Source organism: Pristiophorus japonicus, chromosome 8 (genome assembly GCF_044704955.1).
Source record: "Pristiophorus japonicus isolate sPriJap1 chromosome 8, sPriJap1.hap1, whole genome shotgun sequence".
In the NCBI taxonomy this organism is placed as follows: domain Eukaryota; kingdom Metazoa; phylum Chordata; class Chondrichthyes; family Pristiophoridae; genus Pristiophorus; species Pristiophorus japonicus.
Window position 1 is genome coordinate 4,145,973 of NC_091984.1, and position 17,595 is coordinate 4,163,567.

A 17,595-nucleotide genomic window follows, 5' to 3' on the forward strand; every position below is an offset into this window, starting at 1 on the left:
TGAAACAATCTCGGGCTTTCCAATCGGTGGGGGCAAGGGGGCGGAGGGGGGATGGAATTACCGGGAATATCGGGTCATCAAGAGACAACGTTCCTGTGGATGGAACAATCTTTCAGGGAAGTGTAACAACATGACTTGAGGTATCTGCAGCTTATGGGATCCGTGGAAAGGTATGACTGCTTATTTTTTCACAATGATCTCATGCTCGAGTCTGCAGTGTAACTAAAATTCATCAATGTGCTTCATTATATAATCCCGGAATCAATCACACTCAATCTGCGGTGGCTGCTGAGATCTGGTAAATGGAGTCAATGCTGGAATGAAGGGGACTCGCCCCTGGGGAGCATTGGAGTGTTTCCTTCCAGATGTTTGGTCCAACACCACAGTATAAACACGACCAATAGTCAACACCATCTCTCAGCAGCTTCTGTACTCTATACGATCACTTAATCTGTTTATACTGCATTACTGCAGGCAATGTTTGAAGGCCACTGGAATGATCAAACATCTGGTGTTGAATTACAGCTGGACTGTTCCAGTTCATATTGAGAAAACTGTATGTTCAATAAAGTCAGTCCCTGCCATTCTAGGCAATCTTAATATGTTTCTAGAAATATGAGTCAGCCTGGTCTTATAGGCCTTGGCATTAACATAACTTATGCTACACGACTGACGATTCTTTATAGAGACACGAGCAGAACAAAAACCACTTTGTTGAGTTGTACCTGCGGACTGATTTAAAATATATTTCTTCTTGGCAATGGACGACGCTCGCAAGGCAACATTATTTTGCCCAACACTGGTCGACCCCGATGGCATGAGGAGACAACCAGATAATGTGGCACTTAAATGATATTTGGCCAGACTGCGTAAGAGGGCAAGGCCCCTTTCAGCGAAGGACATTCCCGAACCAGTTGGGTTTTTACATAGAAACATAGAAATATAGAAACATAGAAATTTACAGCGCAGAAGGAGGCCATTCCGGCCCATCGAGTCCGCGCCGGCCGACAAAGAGCCACACGGCCCTCGGTCAGCAGCCCTGAAGGTTACATATAAACCAATGAACAATGAACAATGACGGAAAGGTAAAGAGCACCCAGCCCAACCAGTCCGCCCCACACAACTGCGACACCTCTTATACTGAAACATTCTACACACCACCCCAACCGGAACCATGTGATCTCCTGGGAGAGGCAAAACCCAGATAAAAACCCAGACCAATTTAGGGAGAAAATTCCTCTCCGACCCATCCAGGCGATCGAAACTAGTCCAGGAGATCACACCCTGGCCGTATTCTATTCCTTGCAGTACTTACCATTATATCTGTTCCGTCCAACTAAAGGTCATCCAATCTAATCCCAATTACCAGCTCTAGGTCCGTAACCCTGCGGGTTAGTGCACTTTAACTGCCCATCCAACCATCTCTTAAAAGTGGTGAGGGTTTCTGCATCCACCACTCTTCCAGGCAGCGAGTTCCAGATCCACACAACCCTCTGCGTAAAGAAGCCCCCCGCTCAAAACCCCTCTAAACCTTCCAACAACCACCTTAAAAACTATGCCTCCTCGTAATAAACCCCTCCACCAATGGAAATAGACCCTTACTATCCACTATGTCCAGGCCCCTCAATATTGAGTACGCCTCAATGAGGTCTCCTCTCAACCTCTGCTGTTCGAATGAGAACAAACCCAGCCTATCCAATCTGTCCTCATAACTAAGATTCTCATTCCAGGCAGCTTCGTAGTAAATCTTCTCTGCAACCTCTGTAGTGCAATCACGTCCTTCCTATAATACGGCGACCAGAACTACATGCAGTACTCCAGCTGTGACCTAACCAAAGTATTATACAATTTAAGCATAACCTCCCTGCTCTTATATTCTATGCCTCGGCCAATAAAGGCAAGCATTCCTTATGCCTTCTTAACCAACTTATCCACCTGGTCTGCGACTTTCAGGGATCTGTGGACAAGCACTCCAAGGTCCCTTTATTCATCTACACATTTAATGTGTATACCCTTTCCTTATTAGCCCTCCCAAAGTGCATCACCTCACACTTCTCTGAATTAAATTCCATTTGCCACTGCTCTGCCCACCTGACCAGTAGATTGATATCCTCCTGCAGCCCATGACTTTCCACCTCATTATCAACCACACAGCCAATTTTAGTGTCGTCTGCAAACTTCTTAATCATACTCCGTATATTCAAATCTAAATTGTTCATATATACCACAAAAAGCAAGGGACCCAGTACTGAGCCCTGTGGAACCCCACTGGAAACATCCTTCCAGTCACAAAAACATCCATCAATCATTACCCTTTGCTTCCTACCTCCAAGCCAATTTTGGATCCAACTTGACACTTTGCCCTGTATCCCATGGGCTTTAACCTTCATGACCAGTCTACCATGTGGGACTTTAACAAAAGCTTTGCTAAAGTCCATATACACTACATCGTACGCACTACCCTCATCGACCCTCTTGGTTACCTCCTCAAAACATTCAATCAGGTTAGTCAGACACGATCTTCCCTTAACAAATCCGTGCTGACTGTCCCTAATTAATCCTTGCCTTTCCAAATATAGATTCATCCTGTCATTCAGGATTTTTTCCAATAATTTTCCCACCGCTGAGGTTAGGCTGACAGGCCTGTAATTACTCGGCCTATCCCTTTTTCCCTTCTTAAACAAGGGTACTACATTAGCAGACCTCCGATCCTCCGGCACTATGCCCAGATCCAAAGAGGACTGTAAAATGATGGTCAAGGCCTCTGCTATTTCCTCTTTTGCTTCGCTCAACAGCCTGGGATGCATTTCATCCGGGCCTGGGGACTTCTCTACTTTCAAAGCTGCTAAACTCATTACTATTCCTCTCTCAATATATTTATTTCATCCAGAATATCACACTCCTCCTCGATAACAGTATCTGCATTGCCCCTTTCCTTTGTGAAAACAGATGCAAAGTATTCGTTAAGAACCTTATCAACATCTTCCGCCTCCACACAAAGATTACCCTCATGGTCTCTAATAGGCCCTACACTTTCTTTAGTTACCCTCTTACTCTTAATATATTTATAGGACATTTTACGGTTTACCTTAATTTTACTGGCCAAGAATTTCTCGTGCTCTCTCTTAACATTCCTAATATCTTTTTTAATTCTGCCTCTTAACTTTCCATATTCCTCTAAAGATTCTATAGTATTTAGCCATCCGTATATGACATAAGCATCCCTTTTTTTCTTAATTTTCCCCTGTAAGTCCCTAGACATCCAGGGGCCTCTAGAATTATTATTCCCAGCCTTTTTCTTTAAGGGCCTGAGCTTTCCGGATCTCCTCCTTGAATGCCTCCCACTGTTCCGACACTGTTTCCAGTCCACTGTGGTCCTAGACATCCAGGGGGCTGTAGAATTATTTTTCACAAGCAATCGGTAAAAAAAAAAATTTTAAAGTCACTTTTTCTGATTTGGAAGCCCAGAAATGATTAGATCTATCGAATTGCTACACAATCAGAGGGGCAGTACTGAGGGAATGCTGCACTGTCAGAGGGTTAGTACTGAGGGAGCGCCACACTGTCGGAGATGCAGTCCTGAGGGAGTGCTGCACTGTCGGAGGGGTAGTACTGAGGGAGTGCTGCACTGTCGGGGGGGCAGTACTGAAGGAGTGCTGCACTGTCGGAGGGGCAGTACTGAGGGAGCGCTGCACTGTCGGAGGGGCAGTACTGAGGGAGCGCTGCACTGTCGGAGGAGCAGTACTGAGGGAGTGCTGCACTGTCGAAGGAGCAGTACTGAGGGAGTGCTGCACTGTCGGAGGGGCAGTACTGAGGGAGCGCTGCACTGTCGGAGGGGTAGTACTGAGGGAGTGCTGCACTGTCGGAGGGGTAGTACTGAGGGAGCGCTGCACTGTCGGAGGGGTAGTACTGAGGGAGCGCTGTACTGTCGGAGGGGTAGTACTGAGGGAGCGCTGCACTGTCGGAGGGGCAGTACTGAGGGAGTGCTGCACTGTCGGAGGGGCAGTACTGAGGGAGCGCTGCACTGTCGGAGGGGCAGTACTGAGGGAGCGCTGCACTGTCGGAGGAGCAGTACTGAGGGAGTGCTGCACTGTCGAAGGAGCAGTACTGAGGGAGTGCTGCACTGTCGGAGGGGTAGTACTGAGGGAGCGCTGCACTGTCGGATGAGATGTCAAGCTGAGGCGTTGTTTGCCTTCTCAGGTGAAAGATCGCACGGCAGTATTTCAAAGATGAGCAGGGGTGTTCTCCCTCGTGTGCTGGGCCATTATTTATCCCCTGAACAACATCACTGAAAAAAGTCAGATTACCTGGTCATTATCTCATTGCTGTCTATGGGAGCTTGCTGTGCGCAAATTGGCTGCTGCGTTTCTTACATTACAACAGTGAGTACAACTTTAAAAGGGTACTTCATTGGCTGTGAAATGTTTTGGGACGTCCTGTGGTCGTGAAAGATGCTAAAGATATAGAAAACGTTTTATTTTATTGGGGAACCACCTTGCGAGAGCAGTAACAAAGGTTCGCGGTCTGGGATCCCAGCCTTCGATTGCTTGTTGTTCACCAGCACAGATCATCCCGTCAGCCTCAAACCCCAGACAGCCACATTGGAGGCAACTTGCGACCCTGACATACATCCCACTTTAATCATTGGGACCCAGTCTGCCAACTATTAATATGGGCCGGTTGCTTGAATTTGCTTCAAGATTTTTGGCGGTTTAGGTTGGTGTCACTGGGCAGTGCTATCTGTCCTTCAACATTTATCAAGCAAAGAATTTAGGAGGAACTTTCTCACAGAGGGAGTGGTGACTAGGTGGAACTTGCTGCCAGAGTGATGCAGTGATTGAAGCAGACAGCATTGACACATATAACATTGCCTGTCTCCGCCCCTGCCTCAGCTCATCAGCTGCTGAAACCCTCATCCAAGCCGTTGTTACCTCCAGACCTGACTTTTCCAATGCTCTCCCTCCTTCCGCTCTGCGTAAACTTGAGCTCATCCAAAACTCTGCTGCCCGTGTCCTAACTCACACCGAGTCCCGCTCCCCATTTCCCCTGTGCTCGCTGACGTACACTGCCTCCCGGTCTGGCAACGCCTCGATTTTAAAATTCCCATCCTCATGTTCAAATCCTACCATGGTCTCATTAGCCCCCCCCACCCCCGACCCACCCACCCCCCTGCTATCGCTGAGCCTCCCCCGTTCTACAATCCTCCGGGTTCTCTTGCATCCTCCAATTCTGCCCTCTTGTCCATCCCCCCCACTCCCTTCACCCCACCATCAGCGCCCGTGCCTTCAGCTGCCTGGGTCTTAAACTCTGGAACTCCCTCCCTAAACCTCACCACCTCTCAACCTCTCTCTGCTCCTGTAAGCTGCTCCTTAAAACCTGGCTCTTTGACCAAGTTTTAGTCACCTGTCCTAATATCTCCTTATTCAGTGTCGAATTTGTGTCTGGTAACAATCCTGTGAAGGGCCCTGGGGCGTTTTACTGCATTAATAGCGCTATATAAATGCAAGTTGTTGTTGTTGTTAAGGAGAGGGTTGATGAGGGAGAAAGGAATAGAGGGGTCTGGGTGTAGGGTGGAAAGAGGTCATTATAGTTGGAGGAGGCGGGTGTGGAGTTAAACACTAGCAGCGCTCCGTTGGGCCAAATGGCCTGTGTCTGCGCTGTGGACTCTGTGTGGGATTGGGTATGTAAGGAAGGTAAAAACAAGATCAAAATCCTCTGAAGCATTTGAAAGTAGTTCTAGGTGTTGGCAAGCTGTGACAATGCTGTGTTAGATGTATTTCCATTCCATTGTGTCCCGTGCAATGGGGAAAGATGCACATGGATCAGGCATGGACAGGCTCCACACTGGGAGAGCAGTCTGACACACATCAGTACATGGTGGATTCATTCCTTTGTTGTGGGGAGTTCAGCTCTAACCGCAGTCCACCCAATAAGCTCGCTGGCGTGCGAGGGTTCCAGCAGCTGGGCTTGAAAACATTTCATTTCACAGCCGCACACTTTTGGAGAAAGAGGGAAAGGACTTGCATTTCTGCAGCGCCTGTCACCATTCTCCAGGGCGTCCCAGAGCACTTCACGACCAATGAGGTGTTTTGAGGCGCAGCCACTGTTGTAATATGGGAAACGCGGCAGCCAGTTTGTGCACAGCAAGCTCCCACAAACGGCAACGAGATAAATGACCAGAAACAGGAGGATAGAGCCGATGAATGCGAGGCTGGAGAGATGGTGCAGCAGGCAGGACTTCAGATTCCGAGGACATTGGGGCCGGCTCTGCGGGAGGTGGGACCTGTACAAGCCGGACGGGTTGCACCTCAACAGAGCCGGGACTATTATCCTCGCGGGCGAGGTTTGCTCGTGCTGTTGGGGAGGGTTTAAACTAGTTTGGCAAGGGGATGGGCATCAGGATGTAGCACTGGAAATGAGGAACAAGGTGCAGAAAGAATTGGGAGAGACACAGCACCAGAGTAAGAAATAGTACGGTACTAGGTGGGCTCAGACTAAGAGAGAATACAAGAAGGTCTAAGAAAGGTTTACAGTGCCTGTGTGTGAATGCATGAAGTGTGGTAAATAAGGTTGGTGAACTGCAGACGCAAATAGCCACATGGGAACATGAGGCTGTGGTGATAACGAAGACTTGGCTCAAAAAGTGCTGGATTGGGTATTAAATATTCCTGGATATAGGGTGTTCAGGAAAGATAGGGAAGGAAAGATAGGAGGTGGGGTGGCAGTATTGATTAAGGAGAATGTTACAGTGCTGGAGGAAAAGGATGTTCTGGAGGGGTCAAGGACAGAATCGATTTGGCTAGAGTTAAGAAACAATAGAGGTGCCATTTCACTACCAGGTGTATTCTTTCGGCTGCCAAATAGTGGGAAGGATATAGAGGAGCAAATTTGCTGGGAAATTACAGTGAAGTGCAAGAACTATAGAGCAGTGATAATGGGGGACTTCAACTATCCTAATATAGACTGGGATAGTCATAGTGTAAAGGGCAGAGAGGGGGAAGGATTTCTGAAGTGTGTTCAGGAGCACGTTCTGGATCAGTATGTTTCTGGCCCAACGAGGGAGGGGCATTGCAGGATCTGGTTCTGGGTAATGGGGTGGGTCAAGTGGAGCAAGTATCAGTAGGGGAACATTTGGGGAACAGTGATCATATTATCATAAGGTTTAGATTAGCAATGGAAAAATACAGGGAGCAATCTAGAGTAAAAGTATTTAATTGGAGGAAGACCAATTTTAATGGATCTGGCCCGGGTAAATTGGAATCAAAGATTGACAGGCAAAACTGTAATCGAACAATGGGCTGCCTTTGAAGAGGATTGTTGCAGGTGATGGCCCAACACTACTCGGAAGAAGGTGGATGGGGAAGATCCAGTGGAAATAGGAAGACCTCTTCACTCCAGCAATCGATGTCCCCCCTGTGCTCAGAGGCAGAGCAAAACCTCACCTTCGCTTGGGCCAGGCACCAGAGAACAGACCGGCATAGTACCTGAGGCACAGACCATCCATCACGACTGCGTGGCAATGATCCGACCGGAACGACCTAAAAGTACCTTCCCGGCTCCAGTGGCAGGACTCATGTGGAGGAAGATTGAATTCACAGGCATTCTTCCAGCTTTTGTGGCAGAATCGCGGGAGAGAAGGATCAAGGCAGTCAACCTCGAGGACAGAGGTAAGATGGCGTTCCTGATTCAGCGAAGGGCAGCGTGGCTGAAACAAAAGATGGCCATGGCCATACCACGAGGTTCAATGCTGAGGGACCAACACGTAGTGTCTAACAAAGGATCTGATTGGGGTAAAGCCAGCAGGGTTCTCTTAAAGGAGACCTGCAACCAACTGAACTTAAAGAGACATTGTATGCATGGCAATCAATGTAATGAACCAACTAAGATTGTGAACAAAATGTTGTTGCGACTTGTCGGTACTATTCCTAATGTAAAGAACAAAATGTTGTTGTGAGATGTCAGGAATAGAGTTTCCCCAAAAGTAGCAAGTGAGCGACCTCAGGAGGGTGAAGGCACTGATCCTGATACCCTGCCCCAGGTCTATCCCATGCTGCAGGCACCCGATGGCACTATTTGCCACGCACCCGGAAATGAAAACGGCACCAATATGTGCAGTCGGCCGCCGTTGCCCACCCCCCGGGTGGAGACGGTGCAGCCCCCAGACCCAGTCACTACCTCGGCCATGTCCGGGAGCAAAAGGTCAGAACCAACGAGTTCCCCAAATGGGACCTGGAACAGCCAGGTTCCCAACACCATTAGAGACCAGCCAGAAGACTCTGCAGCCCACAAAGGAGGACAGGGAGGCTCACACAAATCTGTGGCTCTGCCCAACACTAGGCAACGGCAAAGGCCCTGAGTCCTGGCAAGGTGAGCGAACCAAGCCCACCCCGCTAGCAGAGGACGCAGCGCTGCCATCAGATGACTAGGACCACGTCCGGTTGCTCTGGAACTAGCGTACTCGCATACCTGTACTGCTACCTCAGTACTGACCATGACTGAACCATGAATGCAATCTACCCAATCCTGGCACACAACCGTAAAACGTAATGAATGTAAGTCACTGAACCAACACAGGATCATTGACCTCAATATCGCGTGACAAGTTTGCACAATCATGGCGATATCGCCTGCCCTCGACGTGATCATGGTGATCAGGGTGGACAAGAGCGAGCCTTGTTTTGAGTGCCCTTTTCATGAGCATCTCGGCTGGGGGAACCCTGGTGAGTGAGTGGGGTCTGGTGCGGTAAGTGAGCAGAACGCGGGACAGTCAGGTCTGTAGGAAGCCTTCCGACATGCTTTTCAAGCTTTGCTTGATGATCTGAACTGTCTGTTCTGCCTGGCCATTGGATGCGGGCTTGAACGGGGCAGATGTGACGTGCTTGATCCCATTGCGGATCATGAATTCCTTGATTTCAGCACTGGTGAAACACGGCCCATTATCGCTGACCAAGACATCAGACAGGCCGTGTGTGGCAAACATGGCTCGTAGGCTTTCAACAGTGGCCGTGGATGTGCTTACAGACACCTTCCTTAAATAAGGAGACCAAAACTGAACGCAGTACTCCAGGTGTGGTCCCACCAATAACCTGTACAGTTGTAGCAGGACTTCTCTGCTTTTATACTCTATCCCCTTTGCAATAAAGACCAACATTCCTTTGGCCTTCCTGATCACTTGCTGTACCTGCATACTAACTTTTTGTGTTTCATGCACAAGGACCCCAGGTCACTCTGTACTGCAGCACTTTGCAATTTTTCTCCATTTAAATTATAATTTGCTTTTCTATTTTTTCTACCAAAGCACATAACCTCATATTTTCTCACATTATACTCCATCTGCAAAATCTTTGCCAATTCACTTAGCCTGTCTATATCCCTTTGCAGATTTATTGTTTCCTCCTCACAATTTGCTTTCCCATCCATCTTTGTATCATCAGCAAACTTGGCTACATTACACTCGGTTCCTTCATCCAAGTCATTAATATAGATTGTAAATAGTTGAGGACCCAGCACCGATCCCTGCGGCACCCCACTAGTCACTGTTTGCCAACCGGAAAATGACCCATTTATCCCGACTCTGTTTTCTGTTCGTTAGACAATCCTCTATCCATGCTAATATATTACCCCCAACCCCGTGAACTTTTATCTTGTGCAGTAACCTTTTATGTGGCGCCTTATCGAATGCCTTCTGGAAATCCAAATACACCACATCCACTGGTTCCCCTTTATCCACCCTGCTCATTACATCCTCAAAGAACTCCAGTAAATTTGTCAAACATGATTTCCCTTTCATAAAACCATGCTGACTCTGCTTGATTGAATTATGCTTTTCCAAATGTCCTGCTACTGCTTCCTTAATAACGGACTCCAGCATTTTCCCAATGACAGATGTTAGGCTAACTGGTCTACAGTCGCCTGCTTTCTGTCTGCCTCCTTTTTAAATAGGGGCGTTACATTTGTGGTTTTCCAATCCGCTGGGACCTCCGCAGAATCCAAGGAATTTTGGTACATTATAACCAATGCATCCACTATCTCTCAAGCCACTTCTTTTAAAACCCTAGGATGTAAGGCATTAGGTCCCATTATTTTATCGAGTACTTTTTCTTTAGTGATACTGATTGTTTTAACTTCCTTCCTCCTTATAGCCCCTCGATTATCCATTATTGGGATGTTTTTAGTGTCTTCTACCGTGAAGATGAATACAAAATATTTGTTCAAAGTCTCTGCCATTTCCCTGTTACCCATTATTAATTCCCCAGTCTCATCCTCTAAGGGACCAACATTTACTTCAGCCACTCTCTTCCTTTTTATGCACCTGTAGAAACTCTTACTACAGGAAGAGTTCATTGATGTATTCCTGCAGTCTACAGTTTTCTTCTTCATTATCAACCACACAGCTTATTTTTGTATCATCAGCAAACTTCTTAATCATACCCCCTACATTCAAGTCTAGATCATTGATATATACAGGAAACTGTTGTTTATCCGGATATGGATTTAACGGAAAACCCGCCTAACGGAATTAAAAATAATGCATCGTCACCTCTCACCAGCTGGGGGTCCTGCACGGAACACTTCGACATATATCATATCCAGATCCTTCTGATGCAAAATCACTAACAATTGCACAACATGACACTCCCCACGAGCAAGGACTCAGAAAATCTGCCGTAAAAATCTAAAAACTGAATACACAAGTTCACCCTCCTCTGCCCTTGCTTTGCTGGTGTGTGTGTGTGTGTGTGTGTGCGTTGCTGCAGCCGCTGTCTCTCGCGGCCACCGCTGGCGTTGGGAACGGGGGCAGTGCCGGCACCGGGTTCCAGGCACAGAAACCCCAGAGCTAGACAGTCCCCCCCCTCGAGGCCACCTGCAGCCACTCCCCAGTGCAGCATCCGTCCCTCTGCGATTACAGTCCGGGGGAAGTACGTGCACGTTGGCAACTCGATCCCTTTTTTTCAGCAGAAACGATTGTCGCGCATGAGCTGTTTGCCTCGCACGTTCTGACATTGAAACCACTCAGAACTCTTCTTGTAATTAGTTACTTCAGATGCAGCGACTATTAAGTAAGCGATGCCAAATCCCCGAGTGAGCCGGATAAACGAGAGTTTCCTGTACTGCAAAAAGCAAGGGACCCAGCACTGAGCCCTGCGGAACCCCACTGGAAACATCCTTCCAGTCACAGAAACACCCATCGACCATTACCCTTCGCTTCCTGCCTCTGAGCCAATTTTGGATCCAACTTGCCACTTTGCTCTGGATCCCATGGACTTTTACTTTCATGACCAGTCTGCCATGTGGGACATAATCAAAAGCCTTGCTAAAATCCATATACACTACATCATATGCACTGCCCTCAGCGATCTTCCTCAAAATATTCAATGAAGTTAGTCAGACATGACCATCCCTTAACAAATCCATGCTGACTATCCTTCATTAATCCTCGCCATTCCAAATGAAGATTTACCTGTCGCTCAGAATTGTTTCCAATAATTTTCCCACCACTGAGGTTAGGCTGACTGGCCTGTAATTACTTGGTCTATCCATTTTTCCCTTTTTAAACACTGGTACAACATTAGCAGTCCTCCAGTCCTCTGGCACCACATCTGTAGCCAGAGAGGATTGGAAAATGATGGTCAGAGCCTCTGCTATTTCCTCTTTTGCTTCTCTTAACAGCCTGGGATACATTTCATCCCAGCCTGGGGATTTATCCACTTTCAAAGCTGCTAAGCCCCCTTAATACTTCCTCTCTCACTATGTTTATTTAATCTAATATTTCACACTCCTCCTCCCTGATTGCAAAGTCTGCATCATCCCTCTCTTTTGTGAAAACAGACGCAAAGTATTCATTAAGAACCATACCCACTTCTTCCGCCTCCACACACAGATTTCCTTATGGTCTCTAATAGGCCCCACCCTTTCTCTAGTTATCCTCTTGCTCCTATTGCATTTATAAAACATCTTTGGTTTTTTCTTGATTTTACTTGCTAACATGTGTTCATGCTCTTTCTTTGCTTTCTTAATTTATTTTTTAATTTCACTGCTACATTTTCTAGATTCCTCTGGAGTTTCTGCAGTATTGAGCCCTCAGTATCGGTCATAAGCCTGATTTTTTTCATTATCCTACCCTGTATGCCCCTTGACACCCAGGGGGCTCTAGATTTGTTAGTCCCACCCTTTTTCCTTAAGGGAACATACTTGCCCTGAACCCTCAGGATCTCCTCCTTGAAGGCCTCCCACTGCTCTGACACTGAGTTACCACCAAGCTGCCGATTCCAGTCCACTTTTGCTAAATCACATCTCAGCTTAGTAAAATTGGCTTCCTCCTAATTGAGAACTTTTATTCCTGGTCTATCTTTGTCCTTTTCCATAACTACCCTAAATCTAACTGAATTATGATCACTAGCACCACAATGCTCTGCCGCTGTCCAGCTTCATTCCCTGAAACTAAGTCCAGAACCGCCCCCTCCCTTGTTGGGCTTGCTACATACTGTCTAAAAAAATTCTCCTGAATGCATTTTAGGAATTCTGCACCCTCTATACCTTTCACACTAATTCTATCCCAGTTAATATTAGGATAGTTGAAAAATCCCCTACTATTACAGCTCTATAGTTTTTGCACTTTGCAGCAATTTTCCTACATATTTGTTCTTCTATCTCCCTCTGACTGTTTGGGGGTCTATTGGACACTCCCAGCAGTGTGATCGCCCCTTTTTTTCTTCTTTAATTCAACCCATATGTCCTCATTTGATAATCAGTCGAATATATCATCCCTCCTCACAGCTGTAATTGTTTCTTTAATTAATACTGCGACCCCCCCTCCATTTTTATTGCCCGTTCTATCCTGTCTGAAAATCCTGTAACCAGGAACGCTGAGCTGCCATACCTGCCCCTCTTTTAGCCATGTCTCAGTAATAGCTATAATAGCGTACTCCCACGTGTCTATCTGTGCTCTCAGCTCATCTGCCTTATTCCCTATACTCCTTGCATTGAAGTATATACCATTTAGCACTGACAAACTCCCTTGTTGTCTATTTTCTGTCTGTTTCCTCTGCCTTCCAAATTCACTTTCTAATTTTCTGCTTTCCAATTCCAGTTTTGCTTCTCTTCCTTCTGAATCCATGCTCAGGTTCCCATTCCCCCTGCCAAGCTAGTTGAAACCCTCCCCAACAGCACAAAAAACCCACCCCACCCCCACCCTTGCCACAGCTTCAGCACCGGCACTCCACCGGGTCCCGGAGAGTGATTTGGGCACGAGACATTCCTTTGGTAATGAATCTGTAAGAATCTTCCAACGGCTGGTTGATGTGGTGAAAAAATTATATAATTCTTGAACAAATCCAAAAAATGAAACTGCTTCAACACAACAGCCCACAGCAGACTGTCCAACAAGATTTAGTGAGTGTGCTGCTCATGGTATGTAATCAATCAAAGCACTGTGCTGTTTTACTTTTGCCTGCAGCCCTGAATATTTACCACTTGTATTGGAGGCATTATCATAGCTTTGGCCACGACAAAGAATGGAGTCAATACCACTTTTGGTGAGAAAGTCAAGTAGGTACGAGGCAGGTTTCTCCCCTGTGTGGCTAGTGACGCTTATAAAGGTCATGAAATGTTCCACTGGTCCGCTGGGTAGCACATAACGCAAGATGACTGAGAGCTGGTCTGTGTGTGACATATCTGGTGTGGAGTCTACAGACACTGAAAGGTACCCTGCATCCTTGATCTCATCAACAATTGCTGATAGGGTCTTCTTTGTCAGCAGTGCAATGGATTCATCAGAAATGGTCTTTGATAAATATGATGTGTAGCCTTTTCCACGATTTCTGTGCTCATTGGTGTGCTGAGCCAAGAAAGGGTCGAATTTAGCAATCCGTCCCAGAATGCCACGCTAGTTGGCATTGTGTATTGATCCTATGGTCTCCTCTGAGCTAGGGATTGGCCGACCAGGCTCAGCAAGGGAAAGATTGGTTTCAGTTACATGTCTCAGGACATTCTTCCAAGATGATCGAGCTTCCAAAAACTGTTTTTCCACTTGAGAATCAATTCTGACACTGACTTTCTTTCGGGCACGATACATACCCACTGACAATGGATGCTGCTCACTCATTGCATGATTATCTCTGTATGTAGTATTCTTCCAATCATTGGAGTCTTCACAGAACAGGACACACTTTCTGCCTTCAGAAAACAAGTGGCAATAAAAACAGTGGACTCTTTTTGTGAAGGTGAATAGATGAGCCATTCCGTTGGCCAGTCTGTTTGTTGGGCTTCACATATTCAAATATTGATTTGGTCAGATAACCATTCTGCTCGGTTTGCTCACTTTTTGTAACTGCAAAGTCAGAATCCAAGTTCTGGTTCGTGTGGCCCATGCTCAGTCCAATATTCAATGAGGTGCTTTGAAGTGATGCCCCACTTGCCTGGGTCGTTGGAGAAGGACACTGTCTGATCTTCAGGGGATTGGGGTGGAACTACTGCGTCTGCATGTCCATGCAGCCAAGATACATGAGGGAGGTGCTTTTCTTCAGGTGCAGCGGATTTACTGCTGTTGGGCAGCGCTTGAATATCAGCACGGGCCCAGCCCACACTACGATATGTGTACGCACTAGGTCCGTGCAGCAGAGCAGGTCTCCAGTCATCTTGGTTAATCCTTGCCACTGGATCAAGACCTTGCTCTGTCAAGCCCGTGTGGTGGCTGGTGTGCAACGGTCACCACACGTTTAAACAATCCACGCACAGGCATCTTCCACCCTTTAAAATGTAGTTCGGGATCTGGAATAACAGCTCCTTCATTGAAACACTTGTGAACTCATCCCTTTTTGGTGTGGAGGCAAGTCATCCTCGATACGACGGACGGCCTAAGAAGGATCTTCAGTAGATTTAGTGGGGGCAAAAATAGTTAAGCGAGAGGGAGTTCCTTTCAGCGCTGCTTCTTCTCTTGTGGTCTTTCAGTTTTTGTCACCCTCCTTTCCGCAACATGCTGAATGACCATCACACTTGGCCCAACGTCTTACAAACAATTCCAGAAACAGATCAACCATTTGAAACCAATTAAAAAAATTAATGAAAATCTTACATACATATCGACAATAATAAACTATAAAATATAATTAAATGTAAAAAAACCTATGAAAAATGGTTTGTTTGGCACACACACATATATATGCATAACCTAACAGTAAATAATGTGTTGTCATTCTGAGGACGTTATGAGGACAAATGCTGACAAGTTGATGAAACGAGGGGACGGCAAAGCCTAATCCTGACATAGTTACATCAACTTCAAAATTTAACATTTAGAAAGTCAGGCTGGAAAGTATTTTAGTGAATCAGTTTTTCACAAAGAAAACAGTATTGAGCTGACTATCTTGACTGAAAATCGACTTGACTTGAGAACATAGAAACATAGAAAATAGGCCATTCGGCCCTTCGAGCCTGCAACACCATTCAATATGATCATGGCTGATCATGCAACTTCAATACCCCATAGAAACATAGAAAATAGGGATTGAAAATCGACTTGACTTGAGAACATAGAAACATAGAAACATAAGAAATAGGAGCAGGAGTAGGCCATACAGCCCCTTGAGCCTGCTCTGCCATTCAATAAGATCATGGCTGATCTGATCATGGACTCAGCTCCACTTCCCCGCCCGCTCCTCATAACCCCTTATACCCTTATCGGTTAAGAAACTCTATTTCTGTCTTAAATTTATTCAATGTCCCAGCTTCCACAGCTTTCTGAGGCAGCGAATTCCACAGATCCACAACCCTCTGAGAGAAGAAATTCCTCCACATCTCAGTTTTAAATGGGCAGCTCCTTATTCTAAGATTATGCCCTCAGTTCTAGTCTTCCCCATCAGTGGAAACAGCCTCTCTGCATCCACCTTGTCAAGCCCCCTCATAATCTTATACATTTCGATAAGATCACCTCTCATTCTTCTGAATTCCAATGAGTAGAGGTCCAACCTACTCAACCTTTCCTCATAAGTCAACCCCCTCATCCCCGGAATCAACCTAGTGAACACAGGTCAGAATAACATAAGAAAATAGTAAAAAGAGAGCAGCTATGGGTAACAAGGGCTTTCACCCCCAGAAACAAATGCATACTTCCAATATAGTCGATCAGACTTAATTTGGGATATTCCTGTTATACACCTAGTAGTTTCCAGTAGGACATTTAGGGATATCTATGGACGATATTGAGGGGTATCTATGAGAGATATCTTGGGGTATCTATGGGGGATATTGAGGGGTATCTATGAGGGAAATTGAGAGGTATCTATGAGGGATATCTAGGCGTATCTATGAGGGATATCCAAGGGTATCTATGAGGGATATCTCGGGGTATCTATGGGGGATATCTCGGGGTATTTATGGGGAATATCTTGGGGTATCTATGAGGGATATCTAGGGGTATCGATAGCGGATATCTAGGGGTATCTATGAGACATATCGAGGGGTATCTATGAGGGAAATCTAGGGGTATCTATGAGGGATATCCAGGGGTATCTATAGGGGATATCTTGGGGTATCTATGGGAGATATCTAGGGGTGTCTATGGGGGATATCTAGGGGTATCTATGAGACATATCAGGGGGTATATAGGAGTGAAATCTACGGGTATCTATGGGGGATATCACGGGGTATCTATGTGGGATATCTAAGGGTATCTATGGGGGATATCACGGGGTATCTATGAGGGATATCTAGGGGTATCTATGGGGGATATCACGGGGTATCTATGAGGGATATCTAGGGGTATCTATGGGGGATATCTAGGGGTATCTATGGGGGATATCCAGAGGTATTTATGGGGGATATCTCGGGGTATCTATTGGGGGATATCTTGGGGTATCTAAGGGGGATATCCAGGGGTATTTATGGGGGATATCTCGGGGTATCTATGGGGGATATCTCGGGGTATCTATGGGGGATATCTAGGGGTATCTATGGGGGATATCTAAGGGTATCTATGGGGGATATCTAGCGGTATCTATGTGGGACATCTAGGGGTATTTATGGGGGCTATCTCAGAGTATCTATGGGGGATATCTAGGGGTATCTATGGGGGATATCTAAGTGTATCTATGGGGGTTATCTAGGGGTATCTATGAGGGATATCGAGAGGTATCTATGAGGGATATCTAGGGGTATCCAAGAGAGATATCGAGGGGTAACTATGGGAGATATCTCGGGGTATCTATGAGGGACATCTCGGGATATATATGAGGGATATCTCGGTGTATCTATGGGGGATATTGAGTGGTATCTATGAGCGATATTGAGGGGTATCTATGAGGATTAACTCGGAGTATCAATGAGGAATATCTTGGGGTATCTATGAGGAATATCTAGGGGTATCTATGGGGGATATCTCGGAGAATCTATGAGGGATATCTAGGGGTAACTATGGGAGATATCTAGGGGTATCTAGGGGGCTATTGCGGGGTATCCAGGAAGGATAACTAGGGTTATCTATGAGGGTTATCTAGGGGTATCTATGAGGGATATCGAGATGTATCTATGAGGGATATCTAGGGGTATCCAAGAGGTATATCGAGGGGTAACTATGGGAGATATCTCGGAGTATCTATG